A 22,474-nucleotide genomic window follows, 5' to 3' on the forward strand; every position below is an offset into this window, starting at 1 on the left:
TTTGTCTCTGCGTTTGCAGTGAATGTGGAGTCAGGACAGAGTTCAGTGGACCTGTTGCAGGGTTTCAGGTGGGGTCACGGGAGGCAGATGTACCTACACAGCTCAGGTCAGGTGAAATCTTGCCTGAAGACAGAGCCTTTACTCCTGTCGGCTCTTCCTGGTGCTGACCCATTGCTCTGCCTGCTGGCTCCCCACCCTTGCCCTCTGCATTCTACCTACACTGGTCTCCCTGCTGCCCCCCAACCACACCCTCCCTTCCAGCTCTGGAGCTGTGCTTGGACCCTTTCCCCGCACACCCTCTGTCCTCTGAATCCTCTGAGACCCTCCCAGCTTGAGGTCTCCTGCCCTCTGTGCTTTGCCTGCACTGCCCCTGCATGATGCTGTCTCCCCAAGAGCTCCTGCGGGGTTGAGTTCTGCCTTATTTGGCCTGTGGTGCGCGCAGACTGGCTTTGCTGTGAACTTTGCACGTGCCGTCGTCTTTGGCTTTCCTGAGACTAGGGCTGGGTTTTCCTCTCCTCTGTTCTGGCATCATTCACCTTGGGTCTTGGCCCATTGTCACAATTGATAACTGATGACTGGGTGATTGATGACATCTTTCTTTTCCTCCTGACACTAGTTCATTTATATCTGAATCACCGTTATCATTCAGAAACTATTGGACAAAGCTACATCTGAGCAAATCCATGCTAATTCCTCCTTCCCTAACTTAGACTGTGTCTGCCGCCCACGCTCCCCCCATGGCTGGGGCCCTGGGCCCGACAGAAGAGGCTGAGTCACCCTCCATTCATAAACAGCAAAAGTTGGAGTTGTCTTTGCCTCTGGAATGGGATTCTTGAGAAGCCTTTTATTTTTACCCAGGTTTTCCTATAACGTCATGAAAACGATGTGATTGTGTCTCAGAAATACAGAAATACACCAGCGTTTCTCAATGGGCCCAGCACAAATTTTTTATTAAAGGCTGATTTTTTCAGAAAAATAAAACTTGGGAATTTTTCTGTAGATTTTTACTGGACAAAACAACATCTCTCCTATCAGCAGAGTGTTGATGAGGACGGTGAAGATGGCGAGTGTGCGTGGGCGGGGGTGGTATCTGGATGGTCAAAACTGGCTGGGCTTCCTCCCTCCCCTTTGTACCTGACTGTGGACACACAGAGTCTCCGTTTCTCGTTTGAAGCCCTCGGAGCATTACCCCAGTCTTGTTGCTCCTCAGTAATGGCTGTGCTGGAACATTTCTGCTGCAGCAGTGACCTATTGACGTGCAATCTGACTGCTTGATAGGAGCCTGTTTCCCATTTTGGGGGCAAGCCCACTTGCTGTCCTGAGTCTGGCTAGCTGCCCCAGTCTCCTTTGTTCTCACGTGGTCAGGGGGATAGGTACGGTTTGTGTATCTGCGCACACGCGATCAAACCTGTGATTGACTGCAAGAAAACTTGCTCAATCAAACTTTTATCTACACGGGACCAAATGGCCAGAATCATCTGTGAGTTTTTTTCCCTCTCTGAACTGACAGAATTGACTTATTGTTTTGGCACCTGGGAGGCAGATATAGAGAAAAGCTTCAAAAGCTTCAGAGATCTCCCCAGGTGAGCTCATCCATACCCATGCCTTGAAATGCCGCCTCTGCTCTGACAGTCCCTTGCATCTCTAGAAAAGCCTTGGCTCAGAGCTCCAGGCTCCTATCCAGTTGACAGCTTGACCTCTCCAGGTGGGCGTGACACAAGCATCTTAAACCAACTGCGTCTCTAACAGAGCTCTGGATATTTCTCCTAACCTATTTCTTCTCCACTCTTTTCCACCTCAGTAGATGGCACTATCCTTTACCTAGTTCCACAAACCAAAACCTAGGAGCCACCTGTGATGTCTCCCTCTTCCTTATGTCTTCTCTGCAGCGTGACTCTCATCGCCTTGCCCGTGACGGGCATCCCCTCCTAGACCCTACGGGAGCCTCCCAACAGGGTTCCCTGCCTCTTCTCTGGCTCTGCAGTTCATCCTCCGCACAGCAGTCCTTTCAAAACTTAAATTGGATCCCATCACTCTCCTTTCCAAAACTTTTCACTGAATCCAATTGCACTGAAAATAAAACCCGAACTTCTTATCTTGGTTTGTAAGGCCCTTCCCCATCTGCCCCTGGGTGACCGTGCCGCCCTGTCTGGTGCCTCTTCCCTGTCCCTGCGTTTCAGCCACAGTGGCTTCCTCCTGTTCCTGGATCACACCAGGCTCTTTTCCTCCCCAGAGCCCCTGCTCATGCCATTTCCTCTGCAGGGAACAATCTCCCTCTGACCACGTGGCTGGCTCCTTCTTAGGGCTGCAGCTGAAAGCCCCGTCTTTAGGGAGGACGCCCCTGACCACTCCTGGGAGTATGTTCTCCATGCACGTTGATATTCTCCATCACTACTCCCTCTTCGTTTTATTCCCAGCACTTTGGCTTTGGGGATTACTTAGTTGTCTACTTGTTGAGTGTCTGGTTTCCTCTCTGGGCCGTGTGTTCCCGGAGGGCAATGCTGTATCTATCTTGTTCACCTGGACTCATAGTATTTGACTTGTAACAAACATTTGTTGAAGAAACACTGAAGACCTGCAGGATAGGGCTAGTAATACGGCTCAGGCACTACCCCACTGGGTTAAAAGAGATCACGGGTATGAAAGTGCTGGGCAAACCAGTTAATGGTATTGGTGATGTCAGTGGTTAACTGGTGCGTGCTTAACACGCATGGAGCGGGGCAGAATAAGGCTCCATGCTTGATGGAGAACCAAAGAGCAGCTCTGCTCTCCTAATTCTAGGAGAAGAGCGAATGAGGGAGCTGTTTCCCATCCAACAGTGATACCAGTGGGACAGTAATATAATGTACATTTCCTTATACTTCCCTTTTTGCCTTGGCTGTTAAGAAGCTTACAGGTAAATTGAGACTCAATTGTCAAGCAAAAATTAGCTCAAAATTTTCTGTCAAAAACAGATACTGTTTTGTGAAAGTCCCTGGCACCCTGTCTGAGACACGGCGGAAGTTCAAAATTAAACAGTAATATGCGAATAGTCTTGGATTTGATTGTAGCTTTGCCGTTTTTAGGGAAAACTACCTCATATCCTCTTCGGAGGCAGGGGGAACATCAAACGGTTTTGGTTTTTATTACTAGAAAAATAATATTATTCGTAAGAGCCCAACATGGAAACAACCCAACTGTCCATCAACTGATAAATGGATAAACAAAATGTATATATCCATACCATGGACCATTATTAGGCAATAAAAAGAAATGAAGTTCTGACACATGCTACAACATCAATGGTCCTTGAGAGCACTATGCTACATGGAAGAAGCCAGTCACTAAAGACCACAAATTGTATGATTCCATTTACATGAAATGTCCAGAATGGGCAAATCCATGGAGACAGAAAGTAGACTGGTGGTTGCCTAGGGCTGGGGGATTGGGAGGGGATGAGGAGTGACTGTGAATGGGTGTGGAGTTTCTATTTGGGGTCATGAAAATGGTGGTGGTGATGGATGTACAGCTCTTTGAATAGAGCAAAAATCATTGAATTGCACTTTAAGTGGGTGAATTGTATGGTATGTGAATTATACTTTAATAAAGCTACTAACATTGATTAATTAAATTAGAGTAAGAGCACCCCTGGCTCTCTGATGATGTCATGACTGGACAGGCCAATCAGAGTGGGTGTGAATCAAAAGCCAGCTTTGACTGGATACGAATAATAGGTCCTTCATCTCTCTCTCCTTTCTCTCTTCATCCCTTCCTCCCTCCCTTCTTCACTTAAGTCTTTTCTCAGCATTCTTCTGGAAACCCCCACCCAGAGATAAAGTAGACAGGGCCTTCCTCCTCAAGGAGCAGAGCAGGGTGGAGAGGAGGTGTGGAAAGGATGAGTACAGTCAAGACTGAACGTAACTTCCTCGGCACAGATAGAGTCTCCTGTGGATTCAGGCAAAACAGATCGTCTTTGTGTAGAGGAACATCTTTTGTCACAGCAAATGCTGTTCTATTTCTTCATTCGTACATGAATTCAACAGACAGTTACTGTGCGTGGTGCTGAGGATACAGAGATGAATAAGAGAGTGCGTCCCCAAGGGGTGGGTGGGGCTCGTGACCCAACTGTGGTAGCTCAGCGGGGTAGGGGCTGGGAGGGGGCTGCTGGCGCTGGGGGGGGGGGTCGATGGGGGGGGTAGGGGTGGGGCAGGTGGGCCTGCGAAGCTTCTTGCGCCGTCAGTGCTGCTTGGCTTGGCAAAGCAGCCCAGAGACCTTGTAGAGGTCTCCGTTTGGGGCAGGCCACGCAGCTTTCCTGGCCCGTTCCTGGCCTCACCAAGGCAGAGGGCAGCTTGGCGGCTTCACCCCGGGTCAGGGGATCTGCTGCGAACTCCTGGCTGGGAGCGGCTCGAGGCCGGAGGGGCTCCTCCGCTGGGGCACGGACCTTCCTCTGGCCCAGGTGAGGCGGCCCTGCTCTTCAGAGCTGACCGATTCACCGCTTGCACTCGGGACACAGGACAGGAGCGCGGTCCCCGGGGAGCGTCTGCACGCGGGGAGGCTCGCCGGCAGACGCGAGGCGCTGTGCGGGAGGTTCGCCGCTAGAGGGAGCGCCGCCTCGTTCTCCGTCGCCCGCGCTGGGCTTCCGGCTGAAGCCAGGCTGGGCGGCAGCCAGGGCTCGGCGGGGCGGTTCCTGGGAAACTCATTCTTCGGCCCTTTCCCATTTAGAGATTTCTCAGGAGCAGCTGGGCTCAACCATCCTTAGTGTTGTTTGTCAGGAATTTGCAGAGCCCTTGAGTCCCGGATTCGGCCACAAGCCTGTTGCAAACCCTGGGGCGGCTGCAGCAGGGATTCTGGTAGCTCACAGAAGCTGTCCTTTGCTCCCCGCACCCGAGGACCTGGGAAAAGGCCTCTGTTTGTCCCCCGTGGGCAGTCTGGATTGGCCCTCAGAGCTGCAAAGGACAGGCCCCTGGGTTCTGGGCAGTGCCTCAGCTCCGTGCCACCTGGAAAAAAGTTTGATGCTTCATAGGACAGGGAGATGGGGAGCAGGGCTTAGGAAGAAGTGAGGCCGGGCTGGTAGGACATGTAGCTGGTATGAAGACCTGGGGACATGGTAAGCTGTCTCCCGATGTCTGAGACGTGGAGCCAGTGGAGCTGATGGGCACGGTGGGGAGGGTCAGAGGGGCAGCACCCAAGTTTCGCAAGAACGGCTCAGCTGCGGCGTTTTTGGCGTGGCCCTTAAGTCAAGGGCAGCAGAAGTTTACTTGTGGATGCCCCTAATTCCTGCCCTGAGGTGCACCCATAGGTTCAGGTCAGGCTGGCCTCCTGTGGTGACAGCTGATGGCTGCCACCTTTGAAGGCAGGGCTGGGACAGGACGGGGAGTGCAGGGAATAAGCCCTGGTCCTTGGACACCACCATCATGGCCACTGAGATCTTGGACCTCTTCTGACCCAGGTCCTGCTGATGGTGCAGGAGGCTTAGGGCCGTTTTCTCCCTCCAGCGTTGACTCCTGGGTCTGGTAGACACACCATCCTTTGCAGCCCCTGGGTACAGGCAGCAGGGGTCCGAACTGGGGACTGATGTGCTGCAGGAAGCCAGGGCACCGTCTGCAGCGGGAGCAGGTCAGAGCCGGCCTGCTGAGGCTCCTGTCACCGCCCTGGTTAATGCTGGTGATTACCATGGTTACCCGAGGCTGGAAGCTCTGACAGGCAAAGGCAGAGCAGGAGAAGGATGTCCTCTCCCTGCTCGGAGCCACATGATTGCCTCTGCCTCCCGGGCAGTATTCTCCTGGCAAATATAAGAGCCTGGACCAGGGAAGTCGTTCTGCCACGGTTCAGCCAATCCATGCATCGTTGATCAGCAAGCGTCAGGGGCCTTTGGGGAGCCCTGTCCTGAGCCCGTTCAGCGCTAGCTAAGCAGAGGGAGTGTCTGGACCCTGCCCTCGGTCTGCTCAGGCTTGGGAGGACAGAGGAAGGGGAAGAAATGGTTTTCGGGTCCTCCAGGAGCTCAGAGTCAGAGGAGGGAAGCGGTTAGAGGAATAGGTGGAGAATTCAGCATGGACTCTTGAGGATACAGCCATGACCTTCTGGGCCTGTGCTTCCAGTGCCATGTTGAGGCTGTGACTGCACCCTCTCCAAATAAGGGGACTGGCCGGGGAGTCAGGACACCTGCTTTGCCAGTGATTATGAGCTCCAGCTCCTGCTGGGTCCTGGTTTCTCCATCTGCAGAATGGGGTTAATGATTACTAATCCTCCACCTACTTCGAGTCTGTGGGGAGGATTTTTTAAATGAAAAATTTTGTGCATTGAAATGAGCCAACAGATTTCAAGTCTTTGGAGAAAAGGCCTTATTTATTATTATCATCAACTCACTGAGCAGAAATCCCATTTGTCTCCTTTGCCCCCTCTCTAGTGCTGCATGAACTGAGAGCCATATTACCTCGGTGAGATGGCAGGGCTCCACACAGCCACCCAAATCCTAGCCTTGGGGATTCCTGGGGGACTGGGGAGGCCGGCCAGGGCTTCCTCTGAGCTCCGAGGGGATTCCAGGGCCAAGAGCAGAGCAGGAGCTTCACGTCCAAACACTACAGCAGAAGTCTGCAGCTTCTCCACCAGGATGCGTAGCCTGGAGTGTGAGAGCTGGGAAAGGAGAGGCCTGCTCTGAAACTCTTTTTCTTTGGTTCATTATCATTACATGTTGACTTGCAAAATGAGAAAAGAGAGATAAGCAAGAAGAAAGAGAGAGAATGAAGAAGGAAAAGTAAATCACTTAAATTAATTAAATTCTGATACTCAATTCTGGTAAAGTGCCTAACACAGAAGGTCCCCATAAATATCCAAGGGAATGAATGAACTCAGAAGACTGTGATCTGTCTGATAAATATCTGCTAAAGTTTTAAAAATATAAAGATTATATTTTTAAAGAAAAAAACCTGATGTGAATTTAGGTTCACTGCTAAATTGCGAGGAAGGTATGGAGGGTTCCCACATACTCCCTGCCCTGCCCCTGCACAGCCTCCGCCATGATCACCAGAGGGGACATTCGTTACAGCTGATGAACCTACATTGATGCATCATTATCACCCAAAGCCCATGGCTCACATTAGGGTTCACTCTTGGTGGTGTACATTCTGTGGATTTGGAAACACGTATAATGACATGCACCCCCTCTTACAGTATCATACAGAGTTTCACTGCCCTAAAAATCCTCTGTGTTTTGTCAGACTTTTTTCGCCTCTGTTTATATGCACATATAAATACTCTGCCCCTTATAGTAATAAATAATATATTTTTTAAAGATAGGATTATACCGTACATATTGATTTAAAACCTGTTTTCTCTCTGAAAAATGTAACGAGGATAAGTTTTTTTTTTTTTTTTTTTTTTGCGGTATGTGGGCCTCTCTCTGCTGTAGGCCTCTCCCATTGCGGAGCAGAGCACAGGCTCTGGATGCGCAGGCTCAGCGGCCATGGCTCACGGGCCCAGCCACTCCGCAGCATGTGGGATCTTCCCAGACCCGGGCACGAACCTGTGTCCCCTGCATCGGCAGGCAGACTGTCAACCACTGCGCCACCAGGGAAGCCCAGGATAAGAAGTTTGAAACACCTCCTTCTCGATAATTTGGGTTTGACCCTTGAAGTCTTTGTGTTATTCAGACAAGACCAGGAGGCTGAAGTAAGGAAGAAAGATACGAACGGGACAAAGGACAGAGTACCCCTGAGGCTGGGTGGGGGAGGAAGCAGAGAAAAGCAAGGGTGTGCCCGCCTCCAGGTGTGGGTCTCAGTCATTACTTCCTTTTCCAGAGCTCCTGGCTCCTTGGGGGAGGTCACACACTGAAAACAAGATGCATTCTGGGGAAGGTACATCTGTATCAATATCTCTATCTATCTATACAACTGTATCTATAGACATCTATATACCTATATGTATCTAAATATCTCTATTTCTGTCTCTTTTTTTTGGTCAGGTGAGCCTTGCCTGGCCTTCCTTGGCTCTAGCAAATCAGCCGGTGTCTCCTGCATATCTAAGAGCCTTCCTGCACATGGGCTCAGGAGAGAGTCCCAGGTAACTCTAAACCTCTAATTGTCCACAGAATCTCCTCTGCCTGTTTCATCTATGCTGACAACTTCTCCTTTATCACCTTGGATCAGATTCTTAAGTGTCCTTGCCCACTCAGCTGTGCTCAAAGGGTCCCCTACTTCCTCACTAGTCCTCTGGTCTCTGCCCATCCTATCTGCATGGTCCAGACCCGTGCAGTGACCCACGGGGGTTGCTGGTGGAGAAAGTGGAAGCAGTGCTGCCCCACTGGGCAGAGCACCAGCCCACCAAGCAGGGGTCACACAGACATGTTGGTGAGTCTGGCAGAAGCAGGGCACAGAGACCTCTTCCTCCCGGTCAGACAAGACTCCAGGGGTTTCTGGCTGATTGCAGGCAGGCTCCAGCTCATCTGGTTAGGACAGTGCTTTGCATTTCTGTTTCCCAAGGGTGCAGTTTTATACCTGTGTTGCTCATCACCCAGGATCTGTTCCTCAACATTGGGCTGTGTTTAGGAAGATGAACCATTTGTTCCTGAAAATCATGGCTGCTGAAGGCTCTGCTTTTAAAGTTCTTCTGTCAGATTTTTATACTTTTTCTATCTCAGTTGATGTGCCCGAGGGCTCTGCTGTTCACCCATTAGAGTCACATTTCCTCCTGGTCTGGCCTGTGTTGGTGGCACAGAGCTGCAAGGAAAATCTGGCTGTTGGCCGACAGGCTGGACCAAGGGGCCTAAATTTACAAAGAGAAACTCATTTGGGACAGACATCAATTTCTCTGGCTGGGCCTTTTCTCCACAAAGGACTGCACGGATCCATGTGCATGGATGCACACACTGGGATGTACACACTCGGATGCACGCACTCGGATGCACACACTCGGATGCAAACACTCGGATGCACACACTCGGATGCACGCACTCGGATGCACGCACTCGGATGCAAACACTCGGATGCACACACTCTGATGTACACACTCGGATGCACACACTCTGATGTACACACTCGGATGCAAACACTCGGATGCACACACTCGGATGCACACACTAGGATGTACGCACTCGGATGTACACACTCGGATGCAAACACTCGGATGCACACACTCGGATGCACGCACTCAGATGCACGCACTCGGATGCAAACACTCTGATGTACACACTCGGATGCACACACTCGGATGCACGCACTCGGATGCACGCACTCGGATGCACACACTCGGATGCACGCACTCAGACGCAAACACTAGGATGTACGCACTCGGATGCACGCACTCGGATGCACGCACTCGGATGCAAACACTCGGATGCACACACTCTGATGTACACACTTGGATGCACACACTGATGCACACACTGATGTACACGCTCGGATGCAAACACTTGGATGCACGCACTCGGATGCATGCACTCGGATGCAAACACTCGGATGCACGCACTCGGATGCACGCACTTGGATGCAAACACTCGGATGTACGCACTCGGATGCACACACTAGGATGTACGCACTCGGTTGTACACACTCGGATGCAAACACTCGGATGCACTCACTCGGATGCATGCACTCGGATGCACGCACTCGGATGTACGCACTCAGATGTACACACTCGGATGCAAACACTCGGATGCACACACTCGGATGCACGCACTCGGATGCACGCACTCGGATGCAAACACTCGGATGCACACACTCTGATGTACACACTCGGATGCACACACTCTGATGTACACACTCGGATGCAAACGGATGCACACACTCGGATGCACACACTAGGATGTACGCACTCGGATGTACACACTCGGATGCAAACACTCGGATGCACACACTCGGATGCACGCACTCGGATGCAAACACTCGGATGCACACACTCGGATGCACACACTCGGATGCACGCACTCGGATGCACGCACTCGGATGCACACACTCGGATGCACGCACTCGGACGCAAACACTAGGATGTACGCACTCGGATGCACGCACTCGGATGCACGCACTCGGATGCAAACACTCGGATGCACACACTCTGATGTACACACTTGGATGCACACACTGATGCACACACTCTGATGTACACGCTCGGATGCAAACACTTGGATGCACGCACTCGGATGCAAACACTCGGATGCACGCACTCGGATGCACGCACTTGGATGCAAACACTCGGATGTACGCACTCGGATGCACACACTAGGATGTACGCACTCGGTTGTACACACTCGGATGCAAACACTCGGATGCACTCACTCGGATGCACGCACTCGGATGCACGCACTCGGATGTACGCACTCAGATGTACACACTCGGATGCAAACACTCGGATGTACACGCTCGGATGCAAACACTCGGATGCACACGCTCGGATGCACACGCTCGGATGTACACTCTCGGATGTACACGCTCGGATGCACACACTCGGATGCACACACTTGGATGCAAACACTCGGATGCATGCACTCGGATGCACGCACTCGGATGCACGCACTCGGAATGCCAGGGGTGCTGCTCAAGATCCACGTCACGTCATGCCCTTTGCTGCTTAAAGCACATCAGTGTCTTCCTCCTGTGCTCAGAATAAACTCTGCTCCCTTCACGGCCAACCAGACCTGCTGACACTCTGGCTGCTCTTTGTTCCCGCTTCGCCACTCACCAGGCCTGGCCACCTGGACTGCCTTCACATCTCCATCCTTCCTCCTGCAGGGCTGCATCCTGCCCAGTCGGCTTCCAGGGCTCCTCCCTGCCCTCTTCCTGTCGGCCTTCTCCCCGGGCTTCAGGATTCACCACTTTGGAGGGGCCTTCCCTGGCCACTGTATCTCATACAGCTTTCCCTTTTCCCTCCTCCCATTATCTATTCTTTATCTTCATAGTATATATTTCCATTTTCTTATTTTTTGATCTCTTTACTTATTTCTTATCTGTCTCTCCAAGTAGCCTCCCTGAGAGCCAGAACTACGTACGTCAACCTTGTTGACCACAGTGTCCCCAGCACCTCGCAGGATGCAGGCTGTATCCTAAGCACTCCATAGTTGGTTGACTGATGAATGGTTTAGCAACACATGTAAGACTGTTTTGACTTGAGATGACTTTAAGCTCAACCTGAGGAAGACATATGAGTGGTTCCTGTCTGGTGGACACTGGCTCAGAATGGGGGAGAGGATCACCTCACTCTGCTTATACAAATGTTGTGGTTCTGGAGCTCTGGTTCCCAACATGAGAAGTGCATTAACACATAGCACGTGCCTGGAGGAAACTGTGACTCAGAGCCATGGGCTTTGAGGGAAAGACACCCAGGGCCTTTCACTTGGAGAAGAGAACGCTTAGGGGATACCTGAGATCTGGCCACTGACATCTGAAGCATTGCTGTACTGGAGAAGGAGACCCATTTTGTGTGCTTGGAGTGGGTTGCCTTGAAGAAAGTGATCTCCCTGTCACTGGAGCTGTCACTAGAGACTTCTTGTGGTGAAGATGTAGGGCTAGAGGACATTTAAAATTGCTTTCAGTCCAAGATCCAAAAATGTCTTTGTTGAACTGCTGCAAGCAGCCAGGGGCAGGTAGGAAGAGCAGGCAATTCCTGTTTTGCAGGACTGTTGCCTCCCTGAAAAGCAGTTCCCTCTGACCTTGTAAGTCTCTCTCTCTCTCTCTCTCTCTGTGTGTGTGTGTTAGAGAGGATTGTTGTTGAACAAATATTCACTCAATATCCCCTCTCTCTTCCTCCTCAGGATGGTGTATGCTTATTTGCCTCACTCACTTCCAGCATGTCCATGTAAGCAGTGCACAGAAGTGGGGGTGTGCCCAGGCCTCAAATGTTTGGGCTTGTCCTCCTGCCTTCATCATGAGATATGTATACCCTGTGTGAGTCACAGTTCCACGATGGAGAGATGCATGGAGCAGACCTAACCCAAGCCTAGCTGAGTTCAGCCAACCTGCGGACCCAAGAGTGAAAAGAAAGAAATGTCTGTTGTAAGCCGTTGAGATTTGGGGATTATTTGTTACACAGCAGTATCACAGCCAAGCCTAACTAATGTGTGTTCATGGTTTTTTTTACTGCATGGAACTGCTCCAGTACTCAAGTCTGAAATACTCACTCTGATGCATATCATCAAGGAATTGAGGTTTAGTGAGCAGTTTTTCCCCCCTCCAGACTCCTTTCCATGACCTTTTCCTGGAGTGTGCATCTCCTACATTTATAGGACAGTTAACCACATGGAAGAATTTTGCCTCCTCCCCAACAAGCCATTCCACAGGTGCTCAGACCTGCCTGTCCCTGACAACGGCTGTTCTTGTCGTGGGCAGACCTCAGCTTCTTGGGGACAATGATGAGGCTGGAGCTCAGAGAGATGGAGGAGCCTCTGAAGCTGCAGCAGCCGGAGCAGAACGCACAGCTGCAGAGCCCTCTGGAAAGAACAGAGAAGAGAAGTGGACGTCGCAGACCTGAACCAGGATGTTCTCTGTGATGTCAGGTAAGCTGCGTCTCTCCCTCCAACCTACGCAGCACAGACACGCTGGAAAGTGGCTTTTCAAATGCCTTTGACTCTTATCTCTCTTACATCACCCTCTGAAATGAAATCTCAAACACTTTCGTGGGGTTTGATGTGGAGAACAGTAAGCAGATAGAGGTTCAGGCAGAAACAGAACAGGAGTCAAAAGCCCTGGAGAAAAGCATGAATGGGCTTGGAGAGGACATATAAAATAGCAGAGACATTTATACGGGTCTCCCCTACCTCAGAACAAAACAATTATGAGATAAGAGAGGCATGGATGGGAGGAAATTCTTTCATTTTTCACATTGCAGGCTAGAGAGATCCAATAGCCTATTTATGAAGAACAATAAAGAAGATACATGAACTCAGTAAAGAGGTTATTACAGATATATCGGGTGGCTTTGAAAGGCCAGGGTTTTCTCCCCGCTTTTGGATAAAGCTGTCAGCTAAGTATTAAAAGATTTTTTTGCTTTTGCTTTTTTTTTTTCTTTCAAAAAGCAATAACTGGCACCAGCAGTTTGTTACAATTGGCAGAAAGAGTTATCACTTTTATTTAGGATTTGGAAATGCAATCAAAGAGGGGCAGGTTGGAGCGTGAATTAAATGAAGCTTAAATAAGCAAAAAGAAAACTCTCCGCTGGTCTTTTAAACAAACAAACACAAAAATTACAGCTCCTTGTTGTTAATTTGAAGCTATAAAAATTTTGACACTCACACTTGATAAAATGGTGCCAAAGCAGAATGGTTGCTACTTTTGTGTGTGTGTTAAGTCCTGAATGTTCTGATCAGTTTTAAAAGTAAAAAACCCATTGTTTCTGGAAACTCTTTGGTGGGATCTGACTAGCTTATTGCCTGGGAAGTCACAGTGAAGATTCATTCTGTTGGCTTTGGAGGAAATTATTCTTCCTAGGGTAATTTAAATAGACAAGAAAGCTGGGAGGATTGGTTCTGTTTAGCTGCCTGTTTGCACATTTGTTGTGTTTTGTGATTCCTGAATACCAAATTGCCCCCTGACAGTTGTGAAAACATTTCTACCTATGACTTGCCCTGTATTGTGATTTCAATTTTGTTTGACTCATCCTCATACAGAAAGTCTTCATGTTCTCTGGTAACTTGCTTTATCTAGCTCACAGCTCTAAGAATCAGAATAGATGCAAAAAAAAAAGTTCCCTGTGAGAAGATAAAAGAGATGTCACAAAATATTTGCTCTACATCTCAAGCATTTCACCTCCAGGTCTATGGATTCCTTCAAGGTTATTAAATTCCAACTAGAGTAGCACTCTTGTTTTTCAAATCCAGATTGAATTAGAAGTGAGGAGAGTCCTTCTGTGGGCAAGGGCAGTGACCGTCAGCAGTGACAGCAGACCGTCTGGTAATAAGAGACAGAAAAACTACAAAACAGATGCAAAAATCAAAGAACTCAGCAGTCTGGTTCTACTTAGTAAAGGGGTAAATACTTGCCCAAGTGTGATGTTTAATTTTATGTGTCAACTTGATGGGTCATGGGATGCCTAGATATTTGGTCAAACACTATTCTGGGTGTGTTCTGGGTGTGTGAGGGTGTTTTGGATGAGATTAACATTTGAGCTGATAGACTGAGTAAAGCAGATTGCCCTCCCCAATGTGGGTGGGTCTCATCCAATCAGCTGAAGGCCTGAATAGAACAAAAAGGCTGACCCTCCTGTGACGAAGAAGGAATGATTTTCTTCCTGACTGTCTGAACTGGGACATTGGCCTTCGCCTGCCTTTGGACTCAGACTGGAACTTACACCAGTGGCTCTTCTGGTTCTCAGGCCTTTGAACTTGCAGTGGAACTTTACCATTCGCTCCCCTGGGTCTCCAGCTTGTAAATTTGCAGCTCTCAGGACTTCTCAGCCTCCATAATGTCATTAAGCAATTCCTTATAACCTCTTTCTCCATCTATCTATCTATCTATCTATCTATCTATCTATCTATCTATCTATCTCTCTATCTATCTATCTCATCCTACTGGTTCTGTTTTTCTGGAGAACCCAGACTAACAGACGAAGCCTTACTTTGGTCTTGGGGCTGCACGTGATGGACTGACCGTGCTTACCTCTGTCATGAAGGGAAGGTACAGGGCTTCTTCTCTTGTCACTTGGGTCTTGGATCAGCTGTCCCCTCCCCTGGACTCTGCCCAGCACAGACACCTGTGTCTGTTCTGTCTGCTCAGGGCTGTGCCTAACTGGCTGTTTCAGACTTTGAGCACCACTTTAGCTTCTAGAATGTGGGCTCTGAGGAACCATGAGTGGCTGTTTCTTTGCTATCTCCTTGTACCTACACACAGTGACTATCATATATAAACCCTTGTTGGATGAACGAATGTTCTCTATACCCCTTCACAATGGCACCGAGTAGAAATAGTTGAGTTTTTTCAATAGTGAGAATTTTCTAAGAAGTGTTAATGTTCAGAGAGAAAACTCTCGGGCTTTGTAAAAACCCCTACCTTATCCCTCAGCGGCCCCTTCCTCATCCCTCCCCCTCCCCCCATTAGTGTGAGATGGTGTACTTGGGCATGTTCAGTTGTAGTAACAGATGTGGTTCAAGGGAACAATGCCACTTGGATCTTATTTCCTCAATGAAACAATGTTACAATAAGGAGCACATTCCTTATTCGTAACTTTTTATAGAAACACTTGGTATTTAAACCCTGAAGTAGATGTTGGCTTGGAATCAGAGCTGCAGTTGAGTCCTGCTTCTTCCAGCTGATTTGTAACTGTGGGCAAGTCCCTTAACCTCAATAGGTCTCAATTTCTTCATCTGCTAAGTAGGAAAAAATACCCACTTCACAGGGCAGTTGTGAGGATTAAACTCAGTAATGTATGTAAAGTACCTTGTGTATTACCTGGCACATAATAAGTGCTCAATAAATTTTAATTCCCTTTCTCCCTTCTCCTTTCTCCAATTCAGTCAAGGATTATGATAGATGTGTTTCCTGCACAGTGTAAAGCTTTTTAAAGTGTATGTAAATCAATTAAATAGGCCAATGCAATAATTGAACATATAACATTTGTTTAAGAGATCCTGGGGAGAGGGACAGAAGATTTGGGGCTTGTGGAAACCTTGAGAGATCTCCTAGGAGGGGGCTGTTCAGATGGGGGATCCTGGACTGTGGCATGTGCACCTCTGCTCTAAATTCTGTGAGAAAGGGCTGTGGTGTCATGCGCTGTGACTTACTTATATTTCAGAAGAGCGCCCCTGAGGGATCCTGGCTGCTGGGTGGGCCCCCATAGGTAAAGGCAAAATGATCTGAGGAGTCACTGAAATGGCCATCTGACCTGCCTTCTGAATGCAAGGTTTGTGAAGTAATCTTCTCAATGAGGGCAGAAGATAAGCCAGGTGACCCAGTTCTAAATTTCTCACCACTTGCCTGTTGTGAAGAGAAAGGCACATGTGCAGGCCCCCTTACCCCTCTGGCTGCTTCAGGGCGTGAACGGGGAGGGCAGGACCCTCCAGGCTGTATTTGGAGAACTCCAGGGACACCGTTACAGCGGGGTGGAATGCCCTGTGCCACAGACAGAGTGGAAGGAGATTGGGAGCTGTAACGTGTGCTCATTCAGTGGCCAGAGAATGGCCTGGAATGTGATTCAGATTCTAGGCAATCTTAAAAAAAACTCTAGAGCATCTTTTTCCCTGGAGGATGGCAGGGGGAATTCTGTTTGCTCACGCACGGTTCCTTGCCTCTCTGTACCCTGGCAGACCCATGTTTGAAAGTGGAATTATAGAGGAATAGAGGAGGAATAGTGGAATAGAGGAGGCGTCCCTCAGGACGAGCCAAGCATAGCGTGAGGTTGTCTCTGCCATCCCTCAAGATCAGGCTCAAGGACTTTCTCTTCCGGAAGCATCCCTGCCCGCTCTAGCCTGTGCTCTCCCCAGGGACGAGATGGGAACTGTCTTGGGAGGGTAGGAGTCTGTCTCTCTGCAGTCTGTGAGTGTTGGGAGATAATTCTCTGGGGGTTTCTTGCATTCCTGCAAGTCTTGTGAGCAGAGGCACTGATGGCCTTTTTTCTAGATTCTGTCTTTGGGGATGTTTGTATAGCACGCAGCCTTGGAAGAAGCAGACAGTGTCTCCCCCTGGGGTGAGGAACCCATGGCAGGTATTTTCACTCTCCAGTAAAGACAGTATCTCCCTCAGGCAGGTTTATGCCCATTTTAAAAGGTTCAGGTTTCCTCCGCTTGTATTCTGCCAGCTGTGGAGCAAACCCACTGTGTGTGCAGCATCCCTCTAGGCCCCTCCACGTTGTCCCCATGGGTGGCCCAGAGGCGCCAATGCAGACGCGATGCTCGTGCTACCTGCTGGACTGTGAGGAATAAAGAGCTTTGTTTCTGATCCAAGAGTCTCATGTCTCCTACCCACGTCTGTAAAACTGTGGCTAACTTGTGAGCTTGCAAGAGGATACAATCTGGGACCTTCCACAGCTCTTGGTAGTGAGCTCCTCACAGAAGGAGACTAGTTTATTTTTAAAAAAGAAGGAGACTGGTGACTGTTCAGGGCTGGGGACGAGGCTGGATCCGCTCACAGGAGGCCAGTGTCATGCCTGGTAACAACCCGGGCAGCACCTTTCTCTCAGTGAACTCTGTCTCTCTGCCTGCCTCTGTCTCTCCGCCGCTTTGTCTCCTGGCCTCCCCTGTACCTCCTCCTGTTAGGATTTTCTGCCATCCGTGGGCCTTGTGAGATGACTGGGGGTTTTATCTCCCATGCCTCCCCGTCCTTTACCTGGGAATGGATCTCTGGGCTCCAACACGCTCTGATGTCCTCTGCTCTACAAGGAGCACTTCCGGTCAAGGTTTCTGGACCTGACTCCTTCTCCCCTCCCACTCTGTCGCTTCCCTTTTTTCTCTCATGCATGTGTGGTCTGGTGCTTCTTCTCTTCCTTCTAATCCAGTCCTTGACGGCCCACCTGCCGGCATGCCTGACTACACCTCTTGTTTAGTAATTTCCCACCCTTGGGGAGAGAGGAATGTTCCAGGGATGCCAGCCCTCCCTGGGCTCTTCCCAGCCTGCCTCAGTCACAGTAACATGATTTACTGGCCTTTTATAGTGCCCGCCAGGCCTGGGCCCGCTTATTCTGTGCGTCCCCTGACCCAGCTCTCCCTTTCCACCAGCCAGTACCTATCACTGTGCCTGGCCCCTCTGTGATGCAGATGAACATATAAATGGGACCAGATCCAAAGCATCTGCAGCAGGCGGCTGGCACCGTTCCTCACTATTTCTTCCCTATTTGTACTCACGTCTTTATTCTTCTATGTCGTGCGATAGTACCTTTGTTAATCTGCCCTCCTGTTGAAAAATACTGTTCCTATAATCGTGATCAAGCCAAAAACCAAGTAGCCTTGACTGAGGATGCCTGGCCATGGATCTGGTTATGGTGATGCTGGGGAGAGCTGGGAGCTCACCTCTCAGGGGAGCGGGGAGGAATAGCAAGGGGACAGGACCCCGTGTGACACAGTGAGCGAAGGAGAGGGAGGCTTGAGCCAGGCCCACTGAGCCCTCAGCATTTGTCAGTTGTCGGTAGCAGACTGGAGATCCTAGAATTTACGGTGTCAAGACTTAAAGTGGCCTCGCGTGGATCTGCTTGCACCCCTTCAGTGTCTGAAAAGATATTTTTGGGTCCTCCCCTTCCCTGGGCCCTTCTTTGGTCAATCCGAAGGGCAGACGATTGCATTTGCTCATGTTTTTTTTTCCCCACAAAGAGGCATGCATTTCACCCGTTTTAGGTGATAAAAGATTCTCCCTCTCTAAGGATGAATGCAACGGATTAAGGAATGTGAAGAATTCTGGAGGCTTTTAGCCTAGTCGATCCTTGGGCCCCTCTTAAGTATTCATCCATCCATCCATCCATCCATCCTTCATTCATTCATTTGACTCAGTGAGTATCGCTTAATGAATCTCTATTCTGTGCTGGACTCTGTGCCTGGCCTTGTGCTGGGCACTGTAAACAGAAGCAAACAGAAGAGGCATGTCCTCGCTCTCAGGGAACTTGCAAGCTAATAAGGGATACAAATAAGCCATAAATACAAACTGTTATCATGCTTTGCAGGAAAAGCTCAGGGCGCTCTGAGAGTGAATCATAGAAGGGCTCTCTTAAATTGGGTGGCCAGAGACAGCCTGGCTGTGGAAGTGACATTCTTGTAGAGTTCTAGAGAGTGAGTAGAATTAACTGGGTGATGAGAGGGAAAAAGCATTCTGGGCAGAATATAGCATGCTGGGCGCTACAGTGCAGGGATACCGTCAGAGGAACATAGTGAGTGGAGGAGGATAGAAAACAAAAACGAAAACGTTACACCAACTAACCAAACAGACAAAGAATTCCTTAGTCTCAGGAGGACCCCAGAAGTGATCTGGGTCTTCCTGTGTGATAGATGTACTGAGTTTCTTGCCCCCTACTTGGGCCCAAGCAGTGGCTCCCCTGGGGGGAGGCCAAGAAGGGCGTCAGGGCTGTGAGACTGGACGATGAGAAATCACAGGTCGTTTGCCAGGCCCCCAATGACTATGGAGTTCTCATCCCAGTGACAGAGGGCAGAGGGCAGAGGGCAGAGGGCACCTGTCATGAATATCAGTGGCCATGGCGTGTGATACATAGCAGCTCTTTGTGCCACGGTTGGGAGAAGCTCATCTAACGTTTTTTAACATCTTCCCAATTGAATGCATGGTCTGTGGGTGCCACGAGAATGCTCATCTGTCAGTTTTGACAATATAACAGAGTGTACAGTATTTATGCTAAAAATAGTCTCTACAAAAGACGAGGCTCCAGTGGCAGCACCAATAAAGTCTTATGCTTCTGGCAGACCCCCCCCCCCTCCCTCAGAGGTGATTGACAAAGTAATTTCTGTTGTGCTTTACTAGACCAGAGCACATCATCCACACCAGCAGCCTTTGCAGCCCAATGGCACCATTCAGGCCTTGTCTCAAAGCCTCCTACATGGGGTGGTCCGCTGACTTATCCTGTCTCAGTAGAACATTTTGGGGCTGGTAGAGTCCAGAAACAATGGTGGCTCTTGGGTACTTGAGTCCGCTTTTCTACTCCCTCCATCAGGACCATGGTCATAATAGCTGCCATTTATTGAGGGCCTACTCTGTGCCAGCCCCATGCTGAGTACTTTACTTGAATGATCTCGTGGTTTTCGCATCAATCCTAAGCTGTGGGTACTAGAAACATCAGAGGAAACTGATGCTTCTCCAGGACTCAGAGGGGAACTAGTCACTCCTGCATGCATCTCTGGGAAAGGGGCAGGGAGGTCTGATTCTCTGAACTGCGGGCTAGATGCCGATTTTTTTTTTTTTCATGGTGTCAAATTTGGGAGCAACAGGAGGTGGAGAGGATGTTCTCCAGTGGGAGAGGGGCAAACTGAAGAGTTCCAAATGGTTGTTGCATGTTTTCTGAAAGGCTGTTGAAGGCACCTGCTTTTAAATTTGGCTGCATCACCCTCAAATCTATGCTGTGTGTTTCTGTGTGATGCAGAAAGTGGAACAGAGAAGCTTTGGTTTCAGTTTATGTGAGATGAGACCAGCTCAGGCAAGTTGCCTTGGCCCTGAAACTGCAAAGAGTGTAGAGTAGCACACAGTAGGTGCTTACTGGTTTGTGGAATTAATTTGAGTCACTGCTTAGGGATGCACCCCTGCCCCTGCACATGTGTTTCTGAGGACAGCGTGGCATTCCCATGGTCTCGGTCACGGCATGGCCTTCACAATCTCTCATGTGATGCTTTTAAATGGGTGTTCGTGGCCCAGGATCAGCAGGCACAGGGGAATAGATTCTGTCTTCGGAAGGGACCTGCCTGATTTACTCTGAGGCTGTGGTCACAGATCGGAAGCCAGGAGTTTGAGGCTGGCCTACATTGGCTAAAGATTCACTGGTTCTCCAAGCATCTGCAGCTCAGGGTCTCAAGGGAACTGCAGTATCTTTTTAAAGGTGTTCTTGGACAAAAAGAGTAGAAAAAGGGCCTTGTTGCTGGCCGTGGGAAAGTTCAGTTTTCATTATCCCCCTTCTCCACGCATGAGCTCGTTTGAGAGAGCAGGAGGGCCAGGCTGGCTTCCTGCAGAGGCCACATCTCCTGCCTTCACCCTGCATTTGACTGTTGGCCACGGGTCACGGCCTGATTGGAACTGACTTTCCCCCAGGTGCTCGGTGCAGGCCTATTAGGCTGACAGTCTGTAGTGTGTAGGGAGGGGCCCCGAGTTAGCACTGCTCCCAGGTAAGCCTCTCTGTTCCTCGTGGGCTGAATCACAGATGCCCCCTGACACCTGCATGAGCATGCCAGGCTGAGTGGGGGCCTTCTGGAGGGCAGGCCTGAGGCAGAGTACTGCCCAGGATGACCTGGGAATCCAGAGAGGAAGCCTGTCCGGTTCTCTCCAGACCCCAGAGCAAGGTGGAGATGGGCAGGAGGTCAGATGATCTGTACTTTCATCCTGGCCCTGCTGTCAACCAGCTCTTTGCTCTTGAAAAAGTCTTTCTGGGCCTCAGTGTCCCCATTTGTAAAACAATAGGATTGAACTATAGCATTTCTAAGAGTTCTTCTCTCTCTGATATTCTAGTTCCTTCTTATTTCTCAGCCCCTCTTCTGCCCCTACTCTCAGACCCAGCATGGAATTGATCATTGCATAGACTCTTGTTACTCAAAGCAGCAGCATCACTTGATGCTGTTAGACATGCAGGCTCTCCGTCCCACCCCAGGCCTACTGAAGCAGAATCTGCATTTTAACAAGACCTCCAGGTGATTTGGATCCACAGTGAAGTTTGCGAAGCCCTGGCACAGACCATTCTCCTCAGGTGTGAGGCTCCGGGCTCCCATAGCCCCTCCAGACCCCGTGGCCATGATTAGCCTTTTAGTGATACACCTGTTCTTGCTGAGGCCTGCAGGGGAGAGTGCCAAGGATGAGGGTTGACTCCCTCAGTGAGTGTCTTTGCTGAGAATGGCTCACATAGAACCAACCCCCCTCCTTTGGACCCTCACCCTCAGTTATTTGCAGAAAGACTGCCAAAATTTCAAATCGAACAATTTAAAAAAATCCCTTAGACTATGCCTGAAGAAATGCAGCTCAACCTTTTCCTTATAAACAGACACATATACTCGGAGAGAGAGAAATAAGTAGGAAAGCCTTTAAAAAAGAGATTGCCTATATCATGGGTTCTTAACTAGGGTCTTCAGGGTCTGTGGTTGGAGCTTCTGGTGGTTTCTGAGCCCCTGAATTAATATATGGAATAAGTGTTTATGTGCATTTTCCTGGTGAGAGAGAGGGCCTGTGCTTTTCCAGATTCTCAAATGAGTCTATGACCTAAAAAAGTCAAAGAACCCTTGGTCTCGGTCCAAGTCTGTTTCTTGGGATTTATTGAACGCCTCGCTGTTTGGAGACAAATCAGGGACTAACTAAAGGGTTCTCTATGAAAACAACTTCAGGGCTGCCTGTTAGGCATGACTTGTTTCCCTCTCTCTGCTCCTCTGAATTTCTCTTTGTTCTTCCTATTATCTCTATCAAGGGCTATTTTCAGGGCTGATTGGAAACGGAGAGTGGGTCTGGTGGCACAGCGACAGTAGAGCATGTTTGCTGGAAAAAGCATGGGCTCTAGTTGAGAGCAAAGGCAATTAGCCCTCAGAATTGGACCATATTCCTTCCTTTCCTTTCCTTTTTTTTTTAAAACAAATGAAACCAGTGAAGCCATTTCTAGAAAATGGCCAAGAGCAGATTCAGAGCTGCAGTTTCCTTGCCTCTGCCCAGATGGATGTTCTGGGACAGGCTCCGTGTCACCGTGCTCTGGGCTGAATGGGCTGTTCTAGTCTCGGGCTGATTCTCTCTTCATCCTCCGAGGGCTTTGCTGTACCGTGGGTGGGGGGCACCTCGGGGGTAAGTCTGTCCCCTGAGGCCAGCCCCACTGGGTAGAAGTGGATCTGCCACTCTCAACACTGTTTGCCCCCAGCCCCCTGCACCTTTAACCCATGTAGCTGCAGGAAGACCACTTGTGACATGGACGC

The 22,474-nt window shown here is 49.6% G+C and overlaps 1 long non-coding RNA gene across 3 annotated transcripts in view; it reads left to right on the forward strand.

The window, feature by feature from the left end:
• The window catches only part of LOC131765507 (uncharacterized), a 347,130-nt gene that overhangs the window by 26,978 nt on the left and 297,678 nt on the right, over window positions 1-22,474 (forward strand). For 2 of the 3 annotated variants that reach the window (XR_010835624.1, XR_010835625.1), the window contains exons 2-3: window positions 7,940-8,037; window positions 11,720-12,460. This is a non-coding gene — a long non-coding RNA (uncharacterized lncRNA). The remainder of the gene's footprint in view (window positions 1-7,939; window positions 8,038-11,719; window positions 12,461-22,474) is intronic. The other variant, XR_010835626.1, reaches the window with a different exon arrangement.

This window comes from Kogia breviceps, chromosome 11 (genome assembly GCF_026419965.1).
Source record: "Kogia breviceps isolate mKogBre1 chromosome 11, mKogBre1 haplotype 1, whole genome shotgun sequence".
Lineage (NCBI taxonomy): Eukaryota > Metazoa > Chordata > Mammalia > Artiodactyla > Physeteridae > Kogia > Kogia breviceps.